Below are 14,397 nucleotides of genomic sequence, written 5' to 3'. Positions count from 1 at the left end.
GAATCTTTTAAGAAAGCACAGGATACAAAATACAAATGAAGAATAAAATAACAAAGAAGCATAGAAATAGCATATCAATCTTTGTGTCAGAATGGATATTTTATCCTACACGGCACTATTTAAAAAGATTATTTTAATTAAACACTACTACCAGTTTCAGCTTTGAAGTTCTAACAATGCTACATCATATCCATAATTTTGAGTTTTTGGCTGAGTCTTTATTTTTCCAAGATATTTTGATAAATTCCCTAACTGTTCTTTTAAAGTTATCTGAGTGTGTATCTCCAGTGTTCACTTACTGGGCTCCAAACTGTGAAACAGACAAACTGCACTCTACCTTACACAACAAATACTGTCTTCCAGACCCAAGAAAAAAAAGAGATGTTGAATGGCTGATCACAGGTTTCTAAGACCTTGTAGGAAATCACATCCATGGTTAAGACCTTGGGGACAGGCTTCCACTGAACATCGTTGTCAGTACCACAACGTAAAGTGCATCATAAAAGTTTGCTTATGTCGTGTCCAGTTCACAGTTTGGTTGGAGCCATACAGACAGCAACTGAGATCTTTATTCAACACAATCAAGATTACAACTGGGAAACCTGTCTGAATACCATGGTAAAATAAAGGCATTAATATGCCTGCAAACTCAAAAATCAGATCATCAATTTCACAACGAAATCTCGAAAAATCATACCATTACTGTTTCCACCTGTGAAGGCGTGACAAGATAACTAACAAACGAAGAAATCTTAGTATTCTTTCTCAGGAAAAAACACGTATCTACAAAATAGAACAGCTTCTTTCAAAACAGTAAATTCACAGTTCTTCCAGTACGAAGCAGGAAATTACACTGCAAGATTAATTTCAGCATACAGTCCATATTATTTACACATGGTAAATGTATAAATCCATATCAATTAGCACAGACAAGCAGGGTCATAGCCACTAGGTCTCTGGAGCCAGTCCACAAAACTCATTACATATGTGGATCTGTAAATGTAATTGTTAGAGCAGATGGGTCAGACATATGCCTAGTCTTCATTCATGACCGCTACAGGCACACAGACATTCTCACAATAACAAAAACTTTTTGATGACAGAACCGATAAATGGGACAGTTGCAGATATTAGAGGAAATGAAACTTGCCATAAAATAGGAACGTTTTCCAAGAATAATTATCTTGGCAAGTGTATGGGTCAGTGTAGCATGAGACAAAGTGGGCATAAATCAATAGCTATGAAAGTTAATGAAAAATAATTCAACCAGCAAGAAGAGGAACCTCAGCTTGTCAATCAAATTACCTGTGAAATTTAAAAATTTCCCAGTGAATTATATGTTCAAAAAGATTTTGGACTGCAGTTTATTGTCGTCAACTTTACTCAAGATAATTCAACTGGACACCTACCAGTCATTTTCAGGTGAGCCATCAAAAACTGACAAAGGTGTTCTCTGCTCTGCCTTATATAAAGCGAGCTGATATTATTGCCGCACTTGTGTCAGGGTGGGAGTGACAGAAAGACATCGCCCAGCAGCAGTGCCTTCACTGACGGAAGTGTAGGGATCAGCAGTCTTCAGCGTTGCCACTCACCAAAGTCATCTCAGTATTCTGGTGTCTTCATCTGGAGCAAATCTCGGAGATTATGGGATTCCCGTATTAATCACCTGGTACCCACTGACATGGTTCATTAGATTTTCCACAATTTGTATGTCAACAGATTCTTTTATAATGAAGTCCCAAAAACATGACGCTGTGGGCAAAATTAATGTTTTGTCATAAAGCACGGAATATCCATTGGAGATACAATGTTCCACAATTGCAATTTGCTGGGTTGCAGAAGGCGAGTGCAATGTCTGTTTCATGTAACATTCTTCCATGGTGCATGTTGTTTGTCCTACAATAGGCCACCATACTGGCAAGGTACTTTGTAAATTTCTGTCTTCTTCAATAACAAGTTATCCACAACTGATCCCAGCAGCTCTGAAATCTTAGATGGCAGGGGGGAATAACTTAACCTAAAAATTAATAAGGATTCTTGCTATTTTGAAGAAAAGCTGGAGACTTTGCTAGCATATTCTCTTGTTTATACACTCCCTGGTTCATGGTTTTAGCTGAGAATGCCCTGTTAATTTGCTGCATCAAATATCCATTGTCTCTAAACATTGTTCTTAAATGTGCAAGCTCTTTAGGTAAACTGTCTGCATCCAACACTGTATTGACCCTGCGTACAAGGGTTTAATGCACACTTATTGTTTGGGATGGATGATGGCAACTTTAAGAGTGCAAGTATATATCAGTGTGAGTGGGCGTACAATAAACAGAATGTCCCAGACAGCTGTCACTCTTCCATCTAACCAAAACATCCAGGAATGGGAGAAATGTTCTCAGGAATGGAGTTAAGATGATGTAAGACTTCCATTAACTTATCTTCTCCATGGGGCCACACTATGAAAATATCATCCATATACCTTCAAAAAGACAGTTGGTTTAAGAACCACTGATTCAAGTGCTCTTTACCTAGGTTTCGGCTATAATAATGTAGCCTTCTTCAGAAATGTCACAATATAAAATTAAAACATGCCAGATATTGGCCTTGTCAAACTTAAAATGTTAGTACTACAGTACATAGTCTTAAGACTGCGTCACTTCTACTAATGTTTTGCCGATAGGCCACACAAATGGGCCAGACAGATAGGCCGCGGGCGCTGAGTCATAACTGGGTGCCGCGGGCAGCGACACAACAAGCACAGCTGGTGGTCGCGCATATGCGCGGGCGGAGTACTAATAACTTTAAATTTCTATGAGAGGCAAATGACATTATACAGCATAAAGGAACCTTTTAATAAGAAAAGGCCATAAGTTAACGTTATCAGTGCCTGAATGTAGATAAGATAAGAATAAATGCCTGCAAATAATAATGAGGACAATTGTCTCATACAGCATAGCGGTTAAATATACAAATATATGATCAGCAATTAATACATAAGAAAGCCAGTAGGCTGTATGTCATAGCCAGCTACTGATGTAGGTAGATGATCACATAAAGTAATGGATTTATCGGATAATAGGTGCGTGCAACGCCACAAAACATTATAAAGACAGTATAGACAGTCAAGTTATATGAAAAATTTATGAAGCTCTAAATATAAATACACCATTTGATGGGTAAAAAATTGTGAAACAGCACTGAACATAAGTTGAACATAAGTTAGTGTATTAAATATGCGGTGTATAATTGGGGAATACCCAAAGCTACTAATAAGAACAAAAAGTCTGTATGTCGTAGTAAGGTATTGCCGTGGGTAATAAGAACTATACAGTATTAGATTTAACGAGTTAATAAGTAGTACGTAGGGACGTACCACACCACAAGCTGTTATAAAGGCAGTTATAGAAAGTCATGTGTATGCAAACTTTACAAAGCTCATAATTAGAGATACACCATTTCACGTGTATCAGTTATGAAAAAGTCATAAAGAAAATAACAATGACTACGTGATATGCGTATGTAAACATAAAGATAAGAGGGTACTGGCATTGGGCAACATAGAGAGTCCTGAATCATCGTGGCAGACAAAGCAAGGGCTGAAATCCTTCAAAGTAGTTCTTATTTTTCCAACTGAAATTGGTCATTAAACAAGTTGTTTCTATCATAAAGGAGGTGTTTGAAAATTCTTTGCTGTCTCTGATAGAATTACAATGTCATCGGCGAACCTTAAAGTTTTTATTTCTTCTCCATGGATTTTAATACCTACTCCGAATTTTTCTTTTGTTTGCTTTACTGCTTGCTCAATATACAGATTGAATAACATTGGGGAGAGACTACAACGCTGTCTCACTCCCTTCCCAACCACTGCTTCCCTTTCATGCCCCTCGACCCATAACTGCCATCTGGTTTCTGTACAAATTGTAAATAGCCTTTCACTCCCTGTATTTTACCCCTGCCACCTTCAGAATTTGAAAGGGAGTATTCCAGTCAACATTGTCAAAAGCTTTCTCTAAGTCTACAAATGCTAGAAACGTAGGTTTGCCTTTCCTTACTCTTTCTTCTAAGACAAGTCGTAAGATCAGTATTGCCTCACGTGTTCCAATATTTCTACGGAATCCAAACTGATCTTCCCCGACGTCGGCTTCTACTAGTTTTTCCATTCGCCTGTAAAAAATTCGCGTTAGTACTTTACAGCTGTGACTTATTAAACTGATAGTTCGGCAATTTTCACATCTGTCAACACCTGCTTTCTTTGGGATTGGAATTATTATATTCTTCTTGAAGTCTGAGGATATTTCGCCTGTCTCATACATCTTGCTCACCAGATGGTAGAGTTTTGTCAGGACTGGCTCTCCCAAGGCCATCAGTAGTTCTAATGGAATGTTGTCTACTCCCGGGGCCTTGTTTCAACTCAGGTCTTTCAGTGCTCTGTCAAACTCTTCACGCAGTATCGTATCTCCCATTTCATCTTCATCTACATCCTCTTCCATTTCCATAATATTGTCCTCAAGTACATTGCCCTTGTATAGCCCTTCTATATACTCCTTCCACCTTTCTGCTTTCCCTTCTTTGCTTAGAACTGGGTTTCCATCTGAGCTCTTTATGTTCATGCAGGTGGTTCTCTTATCCCCAAAGGTCTCTTTAATTTTCCTGTAGGCAGTATCTATCTTACCCCTAGTGAGATAAGCCTCTACATCCTTACATTTGTCCTCTGGCCATCCCTGCTTAGCCATTTTGCACTTCCTGTCGATCTCATTTTTGAGACGTGTGTATTCCTTTTTGCCTGCTTCATTTACTGCATTTTTATATTTTCTCCTTTAATCAATTAAATTGAATATATCTTCTGTTACCCAAGGATTTCTACTAGCCCTCGTCTTTTTACCTACTTGATCCTCTGCTGCCTTCACTACTTCATCCCTCAAAGCTACTCATTCTTCTTCTACTGTATTTCTTTCCCCTATTCCTGTCAATTGTTCCCTTATGCTCTCCCTGAAACTCTGTACAACCACTGGTTTAGTCAGTTTATCCAGGTCCCATCTCCTTAAATTCCCACCTTCCTGTCTCACCTATGTAATAACTGGGGCAATCGCTAAGGACAACTTTGTAAATACCTGATCGTGACAATTAGTGGAATAGGCCACTTTAAAGCCCCGACTCTTTAAGATGCACCCTACTTTTTAAGAGGCTTTGCCTATAAACGGGATGGAAATTAAATTAATGGAGTGATCTTTATAAGCGATATCTAGTGTAATTAAGGTTTTAATGTTTCTATGCGTTTTCTTGTCATAGATCTGTTTCACGATATTTGGGTTGTAACCATTATTTTGGGCAAGATATTCAAGTGTCTTTAATCCATTCTGTAGACATTCTGAAGAAAGCAAAATAGATAGTGTTTGGTGTATACTTGAGTGGAAAAAAGCCATTTTGTAGGCTTTGGGGTGTGTGGAATCAGCAGGAATAATATTATCAGAGAAAGTGTATTTATGGAAAATGTCAAAACTTATTTTGTTGTCAGCTACTGCCAAAGTTAGGTCAAGATAATTCAAAGGTCTATTAGCTGTTTCAGTTTCTTGGGTGAAGCTTATTTTCTTGTGGAGGTTGTTAAACACAGTGAAAATCTGATCTATGTGGATGTGGGTGCCTTCAATTAAAAAAAGTAAATCACCTATGTATCAAGCATAAAAAATTATTCTGTTCGCTAAATCAGGGTAATTTTGAAAAAAAGTGTGCTCCACAGAACTTTAAAAAATTCTGACAAAATACCTGCGAACAGGCTGCCCATGGCTAGACCAAATGGTTGTGAATATAGTCTGTCATTAAATAAGAAATAGTTGTACTTAAGAATGGTGCGTAAAAGGCTCATTAATTGTCTATTTCAATAATAGATAATTTTTTGTGAAAACGATAATTGGCTTCTAATATAGCCGAAGTTTTGTCTACTGGGACATTTGCGTATAAACTTGTGATATCGAAAGACCCAAGTTTAGACAAAACAGAACATGTTAAAATTTTCAATTTACTAGCTAAGTCCACCGAGTTTTTAACAGTGTAACTTTCGTTTAACTCAATATTCTGTTCTATTTTATGATGTAAGAACCTGGCTAATTTACGATACACACTGTTGGTACCATCCACAACAGGACAGATGGGGTGAAGAATATTATGAACCTTAAATTGACTCCTCAAAACAGGCGGTTTAAGGTACATATTTATAAGCCTTTTTACGAAATTCACCGATTAATTTTTTAGTGTTATGGAGTCCTGGTGTAATCTCTTTTAGTAACGTGGATGTGGGGTCTAACTCAATTGGCACAATGCCATTGTTCTCGAAAAGTTTTTCCAGTTTTCTCCATGTATTCAGTTTAACTTATAAAGATTAAAGAGTTGCCCTTTTCAGCTTTTGATATTAGGGCATCACTATTCTTCAATTTATGATTAATGCTCTCTAAAATTTGACGTATATTTGAAACTGTTTGTATAGTAGAACATTCTTTTTCGATCATTTTGCAAGCGTCGTAAGCTATTCTAGTTTGAACATTTTTGGCAGTTTTAATACAATCAAGGCCCACTTTAAGATCAACAATTAAATTCTCTATAACACGAGGATTGCTAACCTTAGGTTCTATGTTAAACCTGAAACCTTTACACAACTGTTCATTTTCAGAAACAGTAAAATGAATATCTGTCTTATTGATTGCTCTCTCATTGAATTGAGGAGCGTTCTTAGAATTATTACAAGAGCTCTGCACGCTGCAGGTGTTAACACGATTTGACAATTGGCAAGTTTTTTTGTCATGTCTCTTAACAATTTCCTTCTTTTCCGTTAACTAACCATAGGGTAGCCTGTGCCCAAAATGAATCCATTTGGTAGTTGAATGAATTCTTCACTGTTCCAGAAAGCTCAAGGTGAAGCCCATAGGCTATTTCATTAAGGCTATCTTTCTTAGCATATATATCAGCAATTCTACTGTTTAAAATCTGATATACCAGATTCTTTTTCAAATTCGGTGACTTATTACAGAGCTTACTGATACAACCATTTACAAAGTTGGGAGTAACATTTAACTGCTTTCACTGATTAATATGAGAGATTGCCATGCCTATTTCAAGAATTTTATACAAAATGTCCATATACTTATGAGCTGCTTTAGTCACCTGGGCATATACAAATTTGAATATTTTTAGCATGGTGGAGCAGAGTCAGCAACTGTAAAATGTAATTATATTAAATTTCAGCCTCCAGTTGCATAAGCAAAGAAACTTACCTAGGTTTCATAAAGTTTGCATATGACTCCACTGGCTATACTGATTTCTAATGTTTTGTGGCGTTGCAAGCACCTATTAGCCGATAAATCCATTACTTTATATGATCTTCTACCTACGTCAGTAGCTGGCTATGACATACAGCCTACTGGTTTTCTTATGTATTAATTGCTGATTACATATTTGTATATCTAACCACTAAGCTGCACGAGACTATTGTCCTTATTATCATTTACAGGCACTAATTCTTAGCTAAGTTCCGCATATTTCATGCACTGATAACATTAACTTATGGCCTTTTCTTATTAAAAGGTTCCTTCATGCTATATGATGTCATTTGCCCTCTCATAGAACTGTAACTTCAGTTATTATGGTTTATTTCCCAGTAACATTTTTAACTGTTGCAACAAATAATGTTATCAATTAATGTTTATTCTTACTTATATACAGTACATTTGTTATATGTCTTATGCCTTTTATGGAATGGTAATTTCAGCAACTTATGATTTTAATGTCATTAACAGTCTGAACTATTGTAATAAACTAGTTTCCATAATAAACACAGTTAACATTTTCTTGTTTTAAGTCTGTATTACTCTGCACGTGCATGCGCATGACCACCAGCTGAGCTTGTTGCGTCGCTGTCCATGGCGCCCAGTTACGTCTCAGCGCCCCCGGCTCGTCTGTCTGGCCCGTTTGTGTGGTCTATCGGCAAAACATTAGTAGAATAGACGCAGTCTTATGACTATGTACTGTAGTACTAACTTTTTATGTTTGACAAGGCCAATATCTGGCATGTTTTAATTTTAATTTTATATTGTGATGTTTTTGAAGAAAACTACATTATTATAGCCAAAACCTAGGCAAAGTTTCTTTGCTTATGCAACTGAAGGCTGAAATTTAATATAGTTGATAAAGGTAACTCAACTGTTTTGTTATCCCATAGTTTGTATTTGGAGATGAATGGCCTACTTAGTGATACTATGTACCAACAGACTGATCACAACCCTACAGCACAAGTGCAACAGAAGAAGTGCACTCTTCTGAATTCTGCCTCGTTACCTCTAGAAATCATCACACGGTTAAGATCACATGGTAGCGTACCAGCAAGACTGTACATTCTTTCTAAAGTGCACAAAGGAGGTCTTCCTTTATGGCCTATAGTGAATAATATTGACATGCCCACATATGACTTAGCCAAACATCATGCTTTCTTGCTGAGAGCATTGGTTGGTAAATGTCCACATCATATACAGAAGTCAGCTGATTTTATCAGCAGACTGGGGGCTCTCCACCTAAGTAGTTTGGACCTTTTAATGAGTTTTACAAAAGTACCTCTTGCTGATTCCTTGGCACTTAACTGGTAAACAGTTTCAGCTGGCCATCGCTGTTTTGTTTGGCACACTCTTTCCTCAACCTGTTTTATGTTTAACCAAGAATATTCTGAACAGACTGACAGCTTCAGTGTGGATAACCCCTTGTCTCCCATGTGGCTAACCTTTCTATGGAGGATTTTGAGGTAAGAGCACTTGAGTCAGCAGTTCGAGATCAGAAATGAGCTCTATATCCTTGCTTTAAACTTGCCAGCAGGTCCTGTCACATTATCTCCAAACTCACCGTCTCTGTAAGCACGGAGACTCAACTCGTCAGTCTCAGCTGCTGCCCATGTAACTGAAAACTCATCACTCGAGTCTTCTGGCGGACACAAGTGCACTGAACTAGTATAGAAAGTCGAGCAAGTACACAAATTCTTAAATACAAGAGAGGACGCGTGGCACTGATGCTAAATACGCAACCAGGCAACACCAATTCTTTAAAGAATCGAACTCCAACTTCATGTCATATTACATTACAAATGAATTAATGTATTAAATATCTGACTTTAAGCTTGTAAGCGCGAAAAATTTTGGAAACAGTTTGAAATTACATTTAAAGTTAGTTGCAAGTTGCTCAATGGTCACATTGTAATCACTGGATGAATATAGTCTGGGTAATTTGAACACAATTTTAATGAAAAGCTAGCTTTTCACAGATCTAAATATTTATGACGTCATATTTACTGAACTGCGTGTCATTTAAATATTATGCCTGATGCTCAAGTTCGACAACTTGAGCAGCAAAAATGTTGCGCGCGCATGCGCGCGCGTGTGCGTGTGCGTGTGCGTGTGTGTGTGTGTGTGTGTGTGTGTGTGTGTGTGTGTGTAGAGGGGTGGGGCCACACGCATCAGTGAAAAATTTGTGTAAATATTTGAAATTAAGTGCAAAGTTTGTTCAAAGTTTATTGGAAGCCATTAAGTACTCTCATTCTCAAAATTCTCAAATAGGGATGAACATAGTCTGGCTACTTGCATGCTGTCACTTAGGCTGCCTCGAGACAAACAAACAAACTGTAATATTTGCCTTATTGTGTTAAACTTTCAACATAAGATTCTAGCTCTTAATGAGTATTTATGATAGCATTTTAAACACAGTCAATAATTATGTGAAATATTGAAAATCAAATTTTTATTGCCCCTGGAAGCTGTTATACAGGCAACTTGCAACTGGTGTAGAGTTCTGGGGTAACAGTTCAGTACCACAGATAGCTACTATCCAATCAAATACATGGAAAAATACTTTGTAATACATTTTCTTTTGGAATGTGTGTTGATCCTGTACAAGCCTATCACTGAATCCACAGGATATACACCTCCCATGAACAGAATATATTGTACAAACACTCTGGAATTAGCTACTCTGACTGCTTTCTTTAACTTCTTGTCGTATCTTTCTACTTCAGTCACTGAGTTTGCCACCACAAAATTACTGAGTTGTGTTACAAATTCCTTCTCATGCCATTTTATAGCAGAACAGTGTATATTTCTTACGGAACTTTACTTCGTCTTTATTTTCTGCAACCTCTGTGGATCTCTTCATTTCGCTGACACAGTCAAGCACACCTCCCTTTAGACAGTTGGATCAAATAATAGGTTCCCACTTCTGCTAGTTCCTTTGCAAATATCAACTAAAGAACCAGTTTTCAAAAAATAGTTGACAGTTTTTTGTTGTGGCATAATGCTAGCAAGTCTCAGCACTTTCCACTAGTATCTATGCCAGAAAGAAGTTAATTTTGGATACTCCTGCCAGTATACACTTCAAAGATGTACACTAAGCCATTCATAGGGACCAAAAAATGTAGCATCTACTTTTGGCAAAGTTCATATCTATTTTTGTCAAAATTCACACCTACCTTAAAAATAAATGTATATTTTAGACACACAAATTTAAAAAGTTGTCACAGTACATGAGAGAAAATAATCTGCAAAAAGTTCAACAGCTTTTTTTCTGATACGGCCTTTATTTTCTTGGTTTGGCTGTATTTAAGCTTTCAACACATGATTGTTCCACTGAAAAGCAGCAGCATTTTCCTGCCAGTGAGCTGAATGTGTCCCCAATTTAAGGCGATTCTCGACATTATTTGCCTTTCCCAACCCAATTCAATGATTAAAAAATCTGCAGAACATTAATTTCTACCTTTCATGGTCATTTATAGCCATGCATCCCATGTTTAACAATGCTACAAACAGAAGTGACAATGCACTAAGCGTAGAAGTAGAATGAAAGCAACTCTCTTCGAACTTCAGGGGAAGAAATTTGGCAAGTTGAAAAACATGACAGATTTTGTTTTCCAATCGCTATAGCGCAGAGTGCAGACACTACATAGTGGCAGCCGGCCACGAGTATAAACAAACTAGAATTTTGGCCACCAGAGTGGAGAGGAGCAGTGTGTGGAAACAAACTCCGCCTTCCTCTCACAGGGCAGCAGTCCACAACTGTGTTATGTGAAAACAGAACTGACATATTGCAACAGGGATCACTGATCTCTTCTGGCATTGTAAGGGTCATAATCAAAATCCATGATGGACCAAGATGAGTCATTTCACTCACTGCAAAATAAGACAAGAAAACAATGAGCAACAAACAACATGAAGCATTTGGAAATGGCTACCACACAACTGCTTGTTGAGGTTGGCAGAGTATTGTTAACAAGGTAGATTAGACCCAACCTCTTAGCAGTATTCAACACGACGACAGTTCCAAACATCCGCCACCTAATTTTCTACATTAAAAGTGTCCACATTATACCAACTTTTGAACTTCAGCTGAAACGAATGCATTTCTTTGTTATAAAATGCTAGGTTCCACGGCTGAGCACGATGTTGCATTATGCAGCATGTATCTTAAATAGATCATTCAACTGACAACTGGCGCAGCACCAGGAAATCAAGCACACTGATACGTCGTTGAGTTCATTCGGTTTTTATTTTGCAAACAAGTTTTTACACACATTATCTTTCCAAATTGGGATTCGCCAGATGATACACAATACCAGAAACCGGAAACTGGTTCCGTTTCTGACATTAAAATGCAGAAAATAAAGCCTTTCAAAGTATATCTGATAAATTATTTTCTCCAGATACAATCTGCTAGAAAATAGCGTCTATTAGGTAATTCTGTGTTTTCACATTTTAAGGCAGAATTCGCATCTATTTTGTATTTATCACAAAATGTGGATTTCTTTGGTCCCTATCAATTCACATCAGATAGTGTACTGTTTTTCATCCAGTGACATCCTTTGAATGGTGCATTCTGTTCATTAAGGATTTTTGAACATAAAGCCTGCCTGACTCCTTAATAATAATGGCCAATATTTCATTTCTAAGCAATGTGTTAACATACTCTCTTGAACATCATAAACGAGAAGGTGTATCATGTATGTATACCAGTCCATTATGGCATGGATAGTTCTTCCTGACATTTTTTCCAACATCATGAAAGTTTAGGCTTTTTATTTGACTTCAGAGCATACTTTTCTTCTGTGGCAACAATGATATTTCCTTGTTATACATTGTTTTCATCTTGTTTTGTTCCTATACTTTTTGTTCTTCTTCACTGTCATGATCAGTCTCAGACACAACTATATTGGAATTTCCAATATCAGGTCCAGCGATCTCATCCTCTCAATCATCTGCAAATACTTCTTCGCTGTCAGTGTTATTCAATTCCAAATTGTCACCTTCTTCAGTAATTTTCTTAACTGCTACAGAATACCTGCCCCCATACACACATGAAGCTGTAATAGATGCTATACCAACAATATAAAAGTAATGAACATAATTATACTGAATTTGCACATGTACAAAAACAGTATATTCAAAGCAGCGAGATCATTGTGTTGCCATATGGCAACAAACCAGAAATACTGATTAATTATTTATCCTTCAGTTCCAGAAATATGAAAACATAAGCATCATTTTACGTACTGTACAAACATAATTTCTTTAGATGTGATCTAAATGACAGAAATAATTCACTCTACCAGCTGCTTTCATTTCCATTTATGTACATTCAACCTTCAATAAAGATTATCAATTTTTGGCTGTTCTGCAACATAACAGCACTAAATACAGTCTAGCTCCACACAGCCAGACTGTGTGTTGCCACATGGCAATACCACACGTATACAAGTGCTTTTCTTAACATTATTTGTATATGTAAGATTTGTTGCCACGTGGTAACACCACACAATTGAGCGTTAAATGCATGATTTTTTCGTAAGAAATTATTTTTGAAGTGTTCAAGTGATACACAGAAAGGGAAAAGTAGAGAACAAATTCCTATCTTGCTAGTTTAAAAAAAAATGCTGCTTACATGCAATATCACTTGCAATGCCACAAAATCTTTGTTTCCAAGATGTTTACTAAAATCAACTCACATTCATTCTCTGTATGATCATTCTAACATTTTCATGGATATATAATGAACACTATCTGTTACGATAACATTGCGTTTGAATTTTGAGCCAGCAGTGAAAGAACTAAGAGAAATTTTCCAGCTACTGTTGGAAATTTGTGTAGTGGTTCTTGTATTTGCTTAAACAGGGGTACAAGTCACATTTTTATACAAAAAATGAATGTATACCCACGACATCCGGGATACTTGCATCGATTTCCTTCAGCATTTCTGATCAGTGGTTAGCAGAGCCACTGTGTCTGTATTATGGTGGGACAACACCTCTGGTACAGTTTTCCTTTCTTACCTCTAGTTGCTAATGAATTTTACTGCTTGGTCTATCCCTCTTTTGTAGAGATCTTCTTATGTCACAAAGATGATGCATCACTGTCCACCCATTGGCTGTGATGCAGCAGGCCTGGGTTCGATTGCTAGCTGGGGTGAAGATTTTTTCCACTCGGGATCTGGATGTTGAATTGTCCTCTTCATCATTTCATTATCATCAACACGCAAGTCACTCAATGTGGCATCAACTGAAAAGACTTGCAACTCTGCAGCATAACTGTTTCAAACTCAAGGGTTGCTCAGGCAGTTTCTTCTTCAATTTCAGTAGAATAGTTGCTTTGATGGTTTTAGTTTCACAGCTTATTAACATATGCAAAGGTTTTGCTGGGGTACTCACAGAAAAATGTGATAACTCAACAGTTTCCATTTTATCTTTTCACAAATCATTTCCAGAACTGGTTTAGCCAAGTAACACATTTGCTTTTACTATAGGATCACCATCACTGCAACTGTCAAAGTTGCTGAGCCCATCAACACTCCCGTAAGGTAAATCTTCGATAGTTACCTTACATCCTCTGCAGAGCAGCTTATTTCTTCAAAAATTTACTAGGGCTGTAAAATCTATTGATAACCTGAAACCCAATGTTAAATACCTCAGTAAATGTGCAATCCCACAAAATAACACCGAACATAAAAAATAGGCCACCGAATAAGAATATTTATGCTGAAATCGTGACAAGGCAAAATAATCTGTGTGTGTGTGTGTGTGTGTGTGTGTGTGTCAGTATCCTAACAATGATAAACATATCCACCATACATAAACTGTCATGTAACTTTGACCTTGAATGATATGCAAAGTTTTTTTTGTTGCATACAAACTTGCTTTAGTTTGTGTGGCTGTTTTTTCTTCTTCCTAATGTGAAACTATGCAAAATTCCCATTCTACAAATTTCTCAGCACTCATCTAAAAGATGTCACAAAAAGTCTGCACTGTAGCCAGCAACTAAACGTCTAGTATCAGAGGTACTTTCTACGCACTTTGTTGCACCTGTGAAGCTTGGGTTAGTTTACTAAATTAGCACTAGA

General features: G+C 37.2%; 1 protein-coding gene across 4 annotated transcripts in view; it reads right to left on the bottom strand.

Annotated features, from left to right (window-relative positions):
• LOC124610194 (chromatin target of PRMT1 protein-like) overlaps positions 1-14,397 on the bottom strand; it is a 55,674-nt gene that overhangs the window by 1,316 nt on the left and 39,961 nt on the right. The window lies entirely within an intron of this gene.

This window comes from Schistocerca americana, chromosome 1, assembly GCF_021461395.2.
Source record: "Schistocerca americana isolate TAMUIC-IGC-003095 chromosome 1, iqSchAmer2.1, whole genome shotgun sequence".
Lineage (NCBI taxonomy): Eukaryota > Metazoa > Arthropoda > Insecta > Orthoptera > Acrididae > Schistocerca > Schistocerca americana.
The sequence above is the reverse complement of the archived record's forward strand: the minus strand, read 5'-3'. Positions and strand labels throughout refer to the sequence as shown.